The sequence below is a fragment of the Eschrichtius robustus genome, chromosome 8 (genome assembly GCF_028021215.1).
Source record: "Eschrichtius robustus isolate mEscRob2 chromosome 8, mEscRob2.pri, whole genome shotgun sequence".
Classification (NCBI taxonomy): domain Eukaryota; kingdom Metazoa; phylum Chordata; class Mammalia; order Artiodactyla; family Eschrichtiidae; genus Eschrichtius; species Eschrichtius robustus.
Genome location: NC_090831.1, coordinates 10,319,870 through 10,334,158, shown reverse-complemented (window position 1 = coordinate 10,334,158; position 14,289 = coordinate 10,319,870). Strand labels below are relative to the sequence as shown.

General features: G+C 41.3%; 2 protein-coding genes across 6 annotated transcripts in view; one reads left to right on the top strand and one right to left on the bottom strand.

Moving 5' to 3' along the window:
- The window catches only part of COA1 (cytochrome c oxidase assembly factor 1), a 234,945-nt gene that overhangs the window by 122,124 nt on the left and 98,532 nt on the right, over positions 1 to 14,289 (bottom strand). The gene's annotated exons all lie outside the window — the stretch shown is intronic.
- The window catches only part of BLVRA (biliverdin reductase A), a 58,294-nt gene continuing 46,433 nt past the window's right edge, over positions 2,429 to 14,289 (top strand). Inside the window, exon 1 of the mRNA XM_068550309.1 lies at positions 2,429 to 2,792. The gene's annotated coding sequence lies outside the window, so the exon portion shown is untranslated. The remainder of the gene's footprint in view (positions 2,793 to 14,289) is intronic.

Here is a 14,289-nt window from a genome sequence, read left to right as displayed (position 1 = left end):
AGGAAAAAGGCGAGAGTGCCCACTTTCACCACTTCAATTCAACACAATACTGGAATTCTAGACAGTGCAATTAAGCAAAAAAAAAAAAAGAAATAAAAGTCATCCAAATTGGAAAGGAAGAAGTAAAGTTATTTCTCTTCATGGATTATATGATCTAATATATAGAAAACCCAAATCCACAAAAAAAATACTGTTAGAACTAATAAATTTTCAACAAGGTAGCAAGTTATAAAGCCAACACACAAAAATCAGTTGCATTTTTATACACTGACAATGAGCTATCTGAAAAGAAACAACAAAAACAAGTCTATATATAACACCATCAAACTGAATAAATTACTAAGGCATTAACTTAACCAAGGAGGTGAAAGATTTGTACAATGAAAACTACAAAACACAAAACATTGCTGAAAGAAATTAGATGAGATCGGGTGCATTCAGGGTGGGATGGCAGTAGACTGAAAGAAATTAAAGAAGACAAATAAATGGAAAAGCAGCCCATGTTCATGGCGTGAAAGACTTAATATTGTTAAAATGTCAATTAATACCCAAAGTAATCTACAGATTCAAAACAATCCATGTGAAAATTCCAACAATGTTTTTTGCAGAAATAGAAAAACACAGCCTAAAACTCATATGGAATTTCAAGGGACCCCAAATTGCCAAAACAATCTTGAAAAGGAGCTAAAGTGGACAACTTTACCCCTGATTTCCTGATTTCAAAACTTATTACAAAGCTACAGTAATCAAAACGGTGTGGTACTGGCATAAAGACAGAGATATTGACCAATGGAATAGAATCGGGAACCAAAAAATAACCCCCTGAATGTGGTCAAATGATTTTTGGCAATGGAGCCAAGGCCATTCAATGGGGAAAGGACAGCCTATTCAACAATTGTTGCTGGAAAAACTGGTTATCCACAATGAAAAAGAATCATAGGGAACTCCCTGGTGGTCCGGTGGTTAGGACTCCATGCTTCCACTGCAGGGGGCATGGGTTCAATCCCTGGTCGGGGAACTAATCCTGCATGCTCTGTGGCGTGGCCAAAAATAAAAAAGAATCATATACAAAAATTAGCTCAAAACGGATCAAGGACCTAAATGTAAGACCTAAAACAATAGAAGAAAACATTTCATGACATGGGATTTAGTAATGATTTCTTGGACATGACACCAAAGGCACAGGTAACAAAAGGAAAAATAGACAAACTGGACTTCATGAAAATTTAAAAATTTTGTGCACCAACAGAGTAAAAAGGCAACCCATACAATGGGAGAAAATATTTGCAAATCATATATTTGACAAAAGATTAATATCCAGAATATATAGAGAACTCTTAAAACTTAACAACAAAACTTAACAACCTGATTCAAAATAAGCAAAAAACTTGAATAGATATTTCTCCAAAGAAAAGATACAAATGGCTAACAAGCACATGAAAAGATGCTCAACATCACCAATCATTAGGGAAATGCAAATCAAAACTGCAATGAGATACCTACCACCTTACACCTATTAGGATGGCTACTATCAAAAAAATAGAATATGAGTGTTTGCAAGGATATGGAGAAATTGGGACCCTGGTGTACTACTGGTGGAAATTGGTACAGTCACTATGGAAAACAGTATGGTGTTTCCTCAAGTCATTAAAGATAGAATTACTATATGATCCAGCAATTCCACTTCTGTGCATATACCCAGAAAGTAGGGTCCCAAGAGATATTTGTACACCCACGTTCATAGCAGTATTATTCGTAATAACTAAACCGTGGAAGCAACTCAAGTGTCCATCAGTGGTTGAACGGATAAGCGAAATGTGGATATACATACAATGGAATATTGTTCAGTCTTAAAAAGGAAAGAGATTCTGCAGTATGATTTCAACATGGATGAACCTTGGGGACATTATGCTAAATGAAACAACCCAGTCAGAAAAAGATACATACTGCATGACCCCACTTATATGAGGTACTTAGAATAGTCAAAATCATAAAGACAGAAAGTAGACTGGTGGTTACCAGGGGCTGGGGGCAAGGAATAACGGGGACTTATTGTTTAATGGGGATAGAGCTTCAATTTCACAAGATGAAAACAGTTACGGGGATGGACAGAGGTGATTTTTGCACAAGGATGTGAACGTATTTGATACCACTGAACTGTACACTTAAAAAATGGTTAAGATGGAAATTTTATGTTATGTGTATTTTACGAGAGGGCGGGGGAGAGAGAGAGAGAGACAGAGACGGAGACAGAGAGAGAGAGAGAGAGAGGCTTCCCTGCCTGTTCCACCAGGGCCGGGGCTACTAACCCAAAAAGGATCTAGCGGGTTCCACGTGGTGTGAGCGGGGCCGGAGGACTGGGAGGCGATACGCACCACTAGCGGACAGGGCACACCGAGCACAGCCCCAGACGCCTCTACAGGCCCGGGAGCACGCGCCTAGGGCTCTCCCTCCCCTGTGGACGCACGCCCTCGGCCCACTCGCGCAGGGACAGGGCAGGAGCTGGGTTGCAGACACTGCCCGGACAAGTTCACAGCCAGTCCTGCGGGTTCCGTAGGCCAGCACAGTGCTGGGGCCGTGCAGTCCCGGGAGCAGGCGGAAGGCGGGACCCCTCCCCTCACCCCACTCCTCCGCCCCGTTTCTCCTCCTCCTTCCCCGGCTCCCCTCCCCCCGCGCCCCCGAGTCCCGTAGCCGGGCAGCCAATCCCAGCCGCGCTTCTGCCCGGCTGCTCAGGGTGGTGGCACGGAGCCCGGAGGCGGCTTGGAGAGCTCGAGCTTTGTGCCCAGCGGCAGGTAAGGTGCGCGGGGGGATCTGGGTCGCGTCGGGCTTTTCTAAAACCCTCAAGCAGGAGCCTGAAAACTGATGCTAGTGGGAGACCCGGCGCCCGCCCCGCTGCCGGGCCCGCGAGCCCTCAGCGCCGCCCACCTCGCCCCGCCCGGGCCCGGCGCGGATCTCGCTTTCTGGAGGCTCCGCTGGCCCGGGATCCCGACGTGCTCCCCAGGGAGGGCCTGTCTCAAGTAAACAAAGACCAACTATTAAAAACATTACATCTATGTTTCATTTGTAAAATGGTGATGGTTTCGGTTTTTATGCAGAGGTATTCGGCTCCTGCTGCGGGCGGGTGTCGAGGGTTCGGCCGGAAGGGAATCCGGGGACCCGCCGCGCTGGGGTTCAGCTCCTCGGTAGGAACCCTGCGTAGGTCCCTTAAGCTCTCCTGGCCGCGCTCTCCTCTTTGGAAACTGGAAACTCTTATGATGTCAGATGTTGTTCTGAGGGTTACATGAATTAAATGCACTCTTAAAAAAAAAACTAAGGCTGAGCTCCCAGCAACAACAGGGTTATCTAGACACAGCTATTTCAAAGTACTGGTAACCCTGAATTGTTCCACAAAGGAACTAAGGTAGTTTGCAACAGAATCACGTAGAATAGTAACAAGTCAACATAGAATGAATGTAACCAGATATTGGGAGCAGAGATAATGTAAGACAGAAAATAAGTCCAGGGGAAAAATTAAAGTGTGAACTTGCTGTGAAAATGGAAATGTTCTGTATTTAATTAATTTACATTTAAATAGTGTGTGTCTATATGGAAAACAATATGGAGGTTCCTCAGAGAACTAAAAATAGAATTATCGTATGATCCAGCAGTCCCACTCCTGGGCACATACCGGGACAAAACTATAATTCAAAAAGATATGTGCACCCCATGTTCATAGCAGCATTATTTACAACAGCCAAAACATGGGAGCAACCTAAATGTCAATCGACAGGTGAATGGATAAAGAAGATGCGGTGCATATATACAATGGAATACTACTCAGCCATAAAAAAGAGTGAAATAATGCCATTTGCAGCAACATGGGTGCAACTAGAGACTATTATACAAAGTGAAGTAAGTCAGAAAGAGAAAGACAAATACCATATGATATCACTTATATGTGGAATCTAAAATATGACACGAATGAACCTACCTACAAAACGGAAATAGATTCACAGACATAGAGATCAGACTTACAGTTGCCAAGGGGGACGGGGAGGGAGAGGGTTGGACTGGGATTTTGGTGCTGGTAGATGCAAACTATTACAGTTAGAATGGATAAACAACAAGGTCCTACTGTACAGCACAGGGAACTATATCCAGTCTCCCGGGATAAACCATAATGGAAAAGAATATTTAGAAAAGGAATGTACTTATGTGTATAACTGAGTCACTTTGCTGTATAGCAGAGACTGGCACAACATCGTAAATCCACTATACTACTTCAATTTAAAAAAAGTGTGTGTCTAGTGGCTGCCTTATAGGACATTGCAGGTCTATACTGTTTTTCTAGTTGAGTCTCAAATTTGTCTCTAGGAAAGTAAACTTGGTCATTTGCATTGTTCCTGTTGTTTGAAACATACTTCATTCATTCATTCCTCAAATATGAATGGCCTTGGAGGAAGTAGAGCCATTCCTTACAATTAGCTAGAAAGATTATTTTCTGTACTTCATTATTAGAGCACCCTGATATATTGCCATGTGAAAGTCTACTCATTTGAGGAACTGGGGCTGGGAGGGATGGAGTCAGTGAATATGGCATAATTTATAACTTTTTTTAGAGTTTTGAATGAAAATATAAATGTTAACTTACCTTTATAGCAAAATTTAAAATATATAGATAAGCAAAAAGAAACAAAATCACTAAAAATGTCACCACTCAGAGACATAATTGCAGTTAAGATTTTGATGTGTATATTTCCAGACCTTTGCCCCATGTAGCCATTTTATTTTCCTTGGTAGGCCCCAAAGTATCAGCTCCCTCCAAGAAAGGAAAACCCAGTCTGGGGGCAAGGGTCACTTTTACCTTAAACTTTGGACCTCTCAGGCCAGCACCTGGCCCCATCCGAGAAGATCACCGTCTCCCTAATCCTTCTCCCGTACTTCTGCCAGGGGCCTGGCTTTGGGGCAGTGGTTATAGGCATCTGAGAGCATTTCGGAGAGGAGGAAAGTCACAGCTGTGGTTCATTCCGCATGAGGAGTAATCCAGGGTTTCTCATCCTTGGCACTGTTGATATTTGGGGCTGGATAACTCTTTGTTGGGGGAGGGCCGTCCCGTGTATTAGAAGATGTTTAGCAGCATGCTGGCTCACCCACCCCCCTGCTTCTCATCATGACAATCAGCAGTGTTGGTTGAGACCACTTGGGTTAACGGAAATTGCTAAATTATTCATGACGTGCACTAAAGAGGTTCATATTCCGGTTTGCACGTAGGAGAAGGACTGAGATCGAAAGAGAGGCATAGCTTAAGCTAAGGAAGCTGTTTAGTCCTGGCTGTACAATCCACTTACGGTGAGATTTTGGTGGGCAAGTATATCAGTTAGGATGGAAACAGGAAAAAACCACAAAAATGCAAGACACTTTTGAGGGGACTCCATAGAAGAGAGGGTAGGATTCGGGGAACCAGCAAATGACAGTGCGACACCCGGGGAGGACGGCTGGCGGGGTGCCATCCCCACCCTGGCCGGAAGGGGCAGGGAAGGGACTGGGATACCAGAGCTTGGAAGTGGGGGCCGGGTGGGTGGGTTGGAGCACTGGAGGAGGAGCCGCCCTCCAGGGCTGCTGTGGCCCTGGCAGAATGCGGCCACTGTCAGAGTGGCAGCCCAGCAGATGGCGGATAAGTTCACCTGCCTCTCCCTTTGTTACGAGTCCAAGTTCGTACTGCTCAGCCGCGTGACAGGCCACTAAATTGAGAGATAAAGTGTTAGGGCAAGGCATAGCAGCTTTGTTTGGAAAGCCAGCAGACAGAGAAGATGGTGGACTTGCATCCCAAAGAACCATCTTACCCCCAAGTTAGAATTCAGGCTTCGGGGGGGGGGTGGGGGTGGCAGGTTGTTTAGAACTTCTTGGTGGGCCAGACCCGGAAGGGGATGTGCTTGCAGCTGTACAGGTAGGTCTGCTGTAAACCTCCAACAAGACGAATGTGATTCTCTGTTGTGCAACTTCTTATCTCTGTATGAATGAAAATTGTTATACATTTAAAGGTCAAGCCTGGGAGGCAGAGCCTTGAGAATGTGTTATCATGTATATTTCAGGCTGTAGGCAACATTCTTTTACAAAGAAGTAGAGCCAGCATAACGAAGCACAGGCAGCAGAGTGCAAAGGTGAGAGCTAAAGGAATAGATCCAGTATGGAGTCAGGTTTGTTCTTCTCTGTTACACCTTTCCCTCCTGTACCCACGGATCTCCTCCTCTGGCCAGTCCCTAGTGGAAGCTGGAGGGCGAAGCAACCCAGGTGATGCAGCCTGGGAAGGTCAGCCAGCTCCCGAGGGGGTGGGAGCAGGGCAGATGGAGAGCCAGCAGAACCACGAGTAGCATGTGATCTAAAGTCTTCTGCCTCTGTAGAATGAAAGTTTGAGGGCTCTAACTCTTAAGGGTTACCAGGGGAGGAAAAGGAGATAGGCAAAAAATGTTTTTGAAAATTAAAACATATAACACACGCAGGCCACTGCTGCTTCTGACCTCTGACTGTTTCAAGCAGTAAGGTCAAGCCATGCTGTTTTAGCTACTACAGGATTTTTTTTTTCCAGCTTTATTGAGGTATAATTGACCAAAAAATTCTGAGATAAAGTATACTGTGTGATGATTTGATATACAGATACATTATGAAAGTATTCTCTCCGAGTAAATTAACACACATGTTTACTGGTTTTGGTTTTGGTGAGAACATTTAGGTTCTACTCTCAGCAGATTTCAGTTATTCAAGACAGTGTTATCAACTATAGTTACCATTAGATCCTCAGACCTTATTCATTTTGTAACTAAAAATTTGTGCCCTTTTATCAACCTCTTCCTATTTCCCCTATACCCCAGCCCCTGGGAACCACTTTTCTAATCTCTGTTTCTGTGAGTTTTTTTTTGTTTTTTTTTTCTTTTAGATTCCACATATAAGTGATACCATGCAGTATTTGTCTTTCTCTGCCTGGCTTATTTCACTTAGCATAATGCCATCCGGGTTCACCTATGTTGTCAAAAATGACAAGATTTCCTTCTTTTTTAAGGCTGACTAATATTCCATATATTGTCATCCCTTGGTATCTGCAGGGAATTGGTTCCAGGAGCCCCCGTGGATACCAAAATCCTTGGATGCTCAAGTCCCTTATATAAAATGGTATAGTCCAATGAATATAGTTGGTTCTCCCTGTCTGTGGATTTCACATCCTCAGATGTGGAGGGCTGACTATAGATGGATCACATTTTCTCTTTCCTTTCATCCGTCAACACTTAGGTTGTTTCTGGGTCTTGGCTGTTGTCATAATGCTGCAGTGAACATGGGAGTACATATATATCTCTTCAAGATAATTATTTTGTTCCCTTTGGATATATACCCAGAAGTGGGATTGCTGGATCATACAGTAGTTCTATTTTTAATTTTTTGAGAAATCTCCATGCTGTTTTCCATAGTGGCTATACCAGTTTACATTCCCATCAACAGTGCACAAAGGTTCCCTTTTTTCTACACCCTCACCAGCATTTGTTATCTCTTTTCTTTTTGATAACAGCCATCCTAACGTGTGAGTTGATTCTCTTTATGGTTTTGATTTCAGTTTCCCTCATGATTAATGATGTTGAATGCTGAAAACCTTTTCATGTACCTGTTGACCCTTTGTATGTCTTCTTTGGAAGAATGCTTATTAAGTTTCTCTGCCCATTTTTAAAAAAAAATTTTTGGCCTTGGTGCGTGGCATGTGGGATCCTAGTTCCCCAACCAGGGATCGAACCCATGCCCCCTGCAGTGGAAGTGCAGAGTCTTAAGCACTGGACCGCCAGGGAAGTCCCTCTGTGCATTTTAAAATTGGACCATTTGTGGTTTTTGCCGTTGAGTTGTATGAGTACCTTGTATATTTTGGATATTAACCCCTTATCAGATATGTAGTTTGCAAATATTTTCTCCTGTTCCATGGCTTCCTTTGCTGTGCAGAAGCTTTTTACTTTCATGTAGTCCAACTTGTTTATTTTTATTTTTGTTGTCTTTGCTTTTGGTGTCAAATCCAAAAAAATCATTGCCAAGACCAATGTGAAGGAGCTCACCCTTTATGTATTCTTCTAGATTTACAGTTTCAGATCTTAGGTGGCGCCATACAAACTTTAGGATTGCTTTTTCTATTTCTGTGAAGAATACCATTGGAATTTTGATAAGGATTGCCTTGAATCTGTAGATCACTTAGGGTAGTATGGACATTTTAATAATATTTATTCTTCCAATCCATGAGCATAGAATATCTTTTCATTTATTTGGGTCTTTTTCGATTTCTTTCATTCCTGTCTTACAGTTTTCATTGTAAAGATCTTTTTTTAATTGAAGTATAGTTGATTTACAATGTTTTGTTGATTTCTGCTGTACAGCAAAGTGATTCAGTTATACATACATATACATTCTTTTTTTATGTATTCTTTTCCATTATGGTTTATCACAGGATATTGAATATAGTTCCCTGTGCTATACAGTAGGACCTTGTTGTTTGGCTCAGCCATTCTTACCTGTTTTGATGTGGATATTGTCTCATTCACCAGATGTGTAGGAGTCGCTCAGCTAGTTTCTGGATCTCTTTCAGAAGGGATTGCTCCCAGTGTAGCTGTACATTCAGTGTGTCTGTGGCAGAAGGGGAGCTCGGGAGCCTTCTATGTTGCCATTTTGGTCAAATTTACTGCAGGATTTCTTTAAACTTCTTAATCCTGCATATTCCAACTCAGTTGTGCTGTTCGGTACACTATTATAAAACATATCTTTGCTGGTGCCTGAATAAATAGTTGGATATTTTCTATATATCTTGTACAGAACAATTTTTCTTGTAGCTTTACTGTTTACTTTTTTTTAATCATCACAGAAACCACATCATAATACCTCAGAGTTTGAAAAGGCCTTATAGTTTCTCACCTGATGTCTGAGAATTTGCAGCATCTTAAAAAAAAAAATGCATGAGAAATATATACGTGTATCAAATTATCATAGGTACAGCTTAAATTTATAGGATGTTATCTGTCAATTACATCTCTATAAAGCTGGAAGAAAGCTGCATAGGAAAACAAAATAGGCACAAAACAGCAGAAAAGCATCATATGCTCAGTGTAGAACATAACATGATTTATGCAATTAACATCAAGGTCACAGATAACACACTGAAATCTTGCTTATAAAAAAAAAATCTTGACTGATCTGCTAAGGAAAGAAAATACATTCTTTCTAGCGAGCTTTTAAATTGTTAAAGACAAAAGTTACATTTACAGGAATTCCTTCTGGGTGGAAGATTTATATTACTTTGGCCCCCACCACACACACTTGTCATTTGTGCTGTGCTCGGATGTTCCAGCAGTTTGTCGTTTCCAAAAGCACTTGGCCAGAAAGAACTAGTCTTTCAGCAATAGGAGACCAAGGTTTTGACCTGGACTTTCTGGGGGATCAGTGCCTAACGACATGTATGGGCCCCCCTGGAATGTCCTGGTCTCACCCCACTTTTAAAATTTAGTTGCACTCCAGTTGCATTGTTTGCAATTATTTGAGTTAATAAGCTGCTCTTTTAAAGAATGGACACACCCTGATAAGCCTGAATACCAGATACCAGATGTTCATTCCTTAGTAAGAGTGCTTTGACTCCTGGTATAACATTTCTCTTCTGTTATATCAAGATCACTCTCAGTAAAAGGCAAAAGGTTTTGAAACGGCCACGAGGAGGAACATGGAGCAGGTGGGAGGGGCCTGAAAGCTGGGGTGGGAAGGACAGTGGCTTCTGTTTGGAGAGAGTGCCAAGGAGAGCTTTACCTGTTCAGCACTGTTGTGCCTGGCGTCTCAGGGCAGCAGCTTTACTAGCTCTGATAACCTGAGCTTTGTCCTAGTTCACGTGTGTCTGTTTGTCCCTGAGAGAACCAGAAGAGAAGCTAATAACCTCCAGTTAACCAAACCAAACATGGAAGAAAGCTAAAGCAAAGGAGAACAAAATAATAGAAGTGAGTTAGAATTTATGGCACATCAGCACTGAAGAGTGTGTAGGGGTCATTTAACTTTGTCTGAGCTCATCCCCCCGACCCCCAGCTTTTTCAAGGTGCAGGAACCAAGTTGCTCAGAGACCATGTGCCCTGGCCTCTGTCACAGAGCTAGTGGGTACCCAGGCCAGGTCTAGAACTAGTCTCTTTTTTAAAAAATTTATTTTATTGAAATATAGTTGATTTACAATGCTGTGTTAATTTCAACTGTACAGCAAAGTGGTTTAGTTATACATGTATACACATTCTTTTTCATATTCTTTTCCATTATGGTTTATCCCAGGATATTGAATATAGTTCCCTGTACAGTAGCACTGTGTTGTTTATCCATTCCATATATACTAGTTTGCATCTGCTAACCCCAAACTCCCAATCCACCCCTCCCCTACACCCTCTTCCCCTTGGCAACCACAAGTCTGTTCTCTATGTCTGTGAGTCTGTTTCTATTTCGTGGATAAGTTCATTTGTGTCACACTTTAGATTCCACATATAAGTGATATCATATGGTATTTGTCTTTCTCTTTTGAACTTACTTCACTTAGTATGATAATCTCTAGGTCCATTTCCCAGAGGGTAGCTTGTCTGCTGCAGGAGATACTGGGGAAGGAGAAGCCTATTTGAAAACGCTTTAAGCAGGTTATTTATGCAAAAGTGCTGACTTTTTTCCTTTAACTTTCTAGTGAACCACCGCAGCCTGAGCTGTTGTTTGTAATTATGCAGTAATTCAGGAACTAACTTGAGATTCTTCTCTTTTCTTTAAGTGGCTTCCCCTAGAGAGGCATACCATATATTTCTGGGTGGGAAGGCTGAATGAGCAATCCTATTTAATTTACAAATTTGATGCAATCATAGGCACAGTTCCTATGGAATTTTTTTTTTTTTTTAACTTGACAGAGCCGTTCTAAACTTCATCTAGAAGTCTGAGCGAGCAAGACTAGATAAGAATACTGAACAAGTTAGTGAGAGAACTTGAACTACCAGATAGCAAAACATATTGTAAAGCCACAGTCAGGTAAACAACATATTATAGGCATGGGAATCTGGGTCAATGGCACAGCCCAGAAGGTGAAAGAAAGAATAACCATATGCATAAGAATTTAAGTATGAGCCATTGGGGGAAAGAATGAAAGAGTCAATAAATGATGTGAGAACAACTCAACTATTTGGGAGGATTACAGGAGAGTCTTATCTCATGCCATATACCAAAATATAATTTAGATTGATTAAAACTAAACATATAAATAAAGGGGAAAAAAGTTAAAAATCTAAGTGAAAATTAAAATGTATATATAAGTCTTTCTAAACATAATACTAAAAGTCAGAAACTTAAAGCCTTTTAGGCTTTTAAATATTATTAAAAATATTTTCAATATTGTTAAAAATATTAAACCCTTGAAATAAAAAACAAACAAAAGTAAATCTTCTTGCACTCCAATGTTTATTGCAGCACTATTTACAATAGCCAAGACATAGAAGCAACCTAAATGTCTACCAACAGAGGAATGGATAAAGAAGATGTGGTACATATATACAATGGAATATTACTCAGCCATTAAAAAGAACAAAATAATGCCATTTGCAGCAACATGGATGGACCTAGAGATTATCATACGACGTGAAGTTAGTCAGACAGAGAAAGACAAATATTATATGGTATCACTCATGTGTGGAATCTAATTTAAAAATGATACAAATGAACTTATTTATAAAACAAACAGACTCACAAATTGCTAAAACAAACTTAACGGTTACCAAAGGGGAAACGTGGGGGGAGGGATAAATTAGGAGTTTGAGATTAACATACACGCACTACTATATATAAAATAGGTGACCAACAAGGGCCTACTGTACAGCACATGGAACTCCACTCAGTATTCTGTAATAACCTTATATGGGTAAAGAATCGAAAAGAGAATGAGTATTTGTATGTGTATAACTGAACCACTTTGCTGTACACCTGAAACAAACACAACATTGTAAATCAACTCTACGCCAATAAAAATAAATAAATAAAAATAAAATACACTAGAGCACAGGGGAAAAGAAGTAAATCTTCTTGTTATAGGGTTAGGTCTTAGATCTTTTAGAATGTATTAAATGTAGAATAAAGTTCTCCCTGGGTTCTGTTCAGACTTTAACGGGTCTTGGCAGGACAGTGGGGAGGAAGGGAGAGGTGTGTGATGGGCAGGGAGGGTGCTGAAAGGTGGCCTGGGGTTGCTGCCTACCACGACAGTGCCATCTTATTACAAGGGAAGTTGAAAGCTGGAGAAGGAGGAGTATAGAAAGAATCCTGGCCAGGATACCCCTGTTGAACGTGCTTTATAAGTAATAATGCAATTCACCCTTGGTAATTGACTGCTGGTGCCTAAGGCGGTAAGGTTTCTAGGTGGGGTCCTTTCTCATCCATCTGCATCTCTGCAAATTGGTTTGGTTTGGTTTTGCTTTCCCCAGATTCTGTGGGAAAGGTAGTAAAGTTCATAAGTAATGTTTTATTGACTTTTTATAGGAAAGCTTTTCTGGAAGTTCTTATTAGAAAGGGAAGACAAGCAGCAGTAATGTTTCTACAAGAAAAAAGGACTCAGGGCAATTTAGTGATTTCTCTTGTGGAGACTGGAGACAGAATTGGAAAGCAGTGGTTATTACAAGATACTGAATATATCGAGTTCCCTGTGCTCTGCAGGAGGTCCTTGGTTATCTATTTTACATATAGGAGTGTGTATCTGTTGATCCCAAACTCCTCATTTATCCCTCCCCACCCATTTCCCCTTTGGTAATCATAAGTTTGTTTTCTGTGTCCGTGAGTCTATTTCTGTTTTGTAAATTAGTTCATTTACATCATATTTTAGATTCCACATATAAGTGTGATATCTTATGATATTTGTCTTTCTGTGACTTACTTCACTTAGTATGATCATCTCTAGGTCCATCCATGTTGCTGCAAATGGCATTATTTCTTTCTTTTTTATGGCTGAGTAATATTCCATTGTGCATATATGTACCACACCTTCTTTATCCATTCATCTGTTGATGAATGTTTCGGTGGCTTCCATGTCTTGGCTGTTATATACATATCACATATATGTATAATATATATATAATATGTATGTATATGTGTAAAGATAACTAAATCACTTTGCTTTACACCTGAAACTAACACAACATTGTAAATTAACTGTACTGCAATAAAAAGGTTAAATCTTGGGGCTTCCCTGGTGGCGCAGTGGTTGAGAGTTTGCCTGCCAGTGCAGGGGACATGGGTTCGAGCCCTGGTCTGGGAAGATCCCACGTGCCGCGGAGCAACTGGGCCCGTGAGCCACAATTACTGAGCCTGCGCGTCTGGAGCCTGTGCTCCACAACAAGAGAGGCCGCGATAGTGAGAGGCCCACGCGCCGCGATGAAGAGTGGCCCCCGCTTGCCACAACTAGAGAAAGCCCTCGCACAGAAACGAAGACCGAACACACCCATAAATAAATAAATAAATAAATAAATAAATAAATAAATAAATAAATAAATAAATAAATAAAAGGTTAAATCTTGAAAAACAAATTTTTAATTAAAAAAGAAAAATGGGAAGCAGTGGAATTGCTAGGTCAGAGTTCGCTTGCTCACATTTGGAATTTTAATAGATGTTGCTAAACTGCCGTCTGTAGAGATGATACCTACCTATAGTTCCCCAGTAATAGGTAGGAGGAGTTCCCTGGTGGTCCAGTGGTTAGGACTCTGAGCTTTCACTGCCGGGGCCTGGGTTCAATCCCTGGTTGGGGGACTAAGCTGTGCGGCAAGGCCAAAAAAAAAAAAAAAAAAAAAAATCAGAGATATTTGACCAACACGTGGCAAATGTTTTGATCTCTGTCAGTCTGACAGAGCATCTAGGTAAAGTCATTTCACAACTGAGGTTGAGCACTATTTTAAGAGTCACCAGATTTTCCTTTCCCGGGAATCAGAGAGCATTTTAGAGCTGGAACAAACCTTAGAGATGAAGTCCAGCCATTCAGCCTACACATGGAGAACCTGTTTGGCTGTGGTCACTTGGCTAGTCCATGACTGAAGCCAGACCAAAACCCCAGGTCTTTTATTTATCATAAAAGCTCTCTGGGTGTGTGTAAGACAGCCCTGGAAAGGTCTCTGGGGCAGTCTGGGTTTGGCTCCATAGCCAGGAAGCTGGAAGTTACAGCACAGGGCCACAACACCGTGACTGTAAGGCCAAGTGCTTTAACCCACCCTGAACTTCAGATCCCTCATCTGTAAAATGGAGTTAATATTAGCCTTTTTG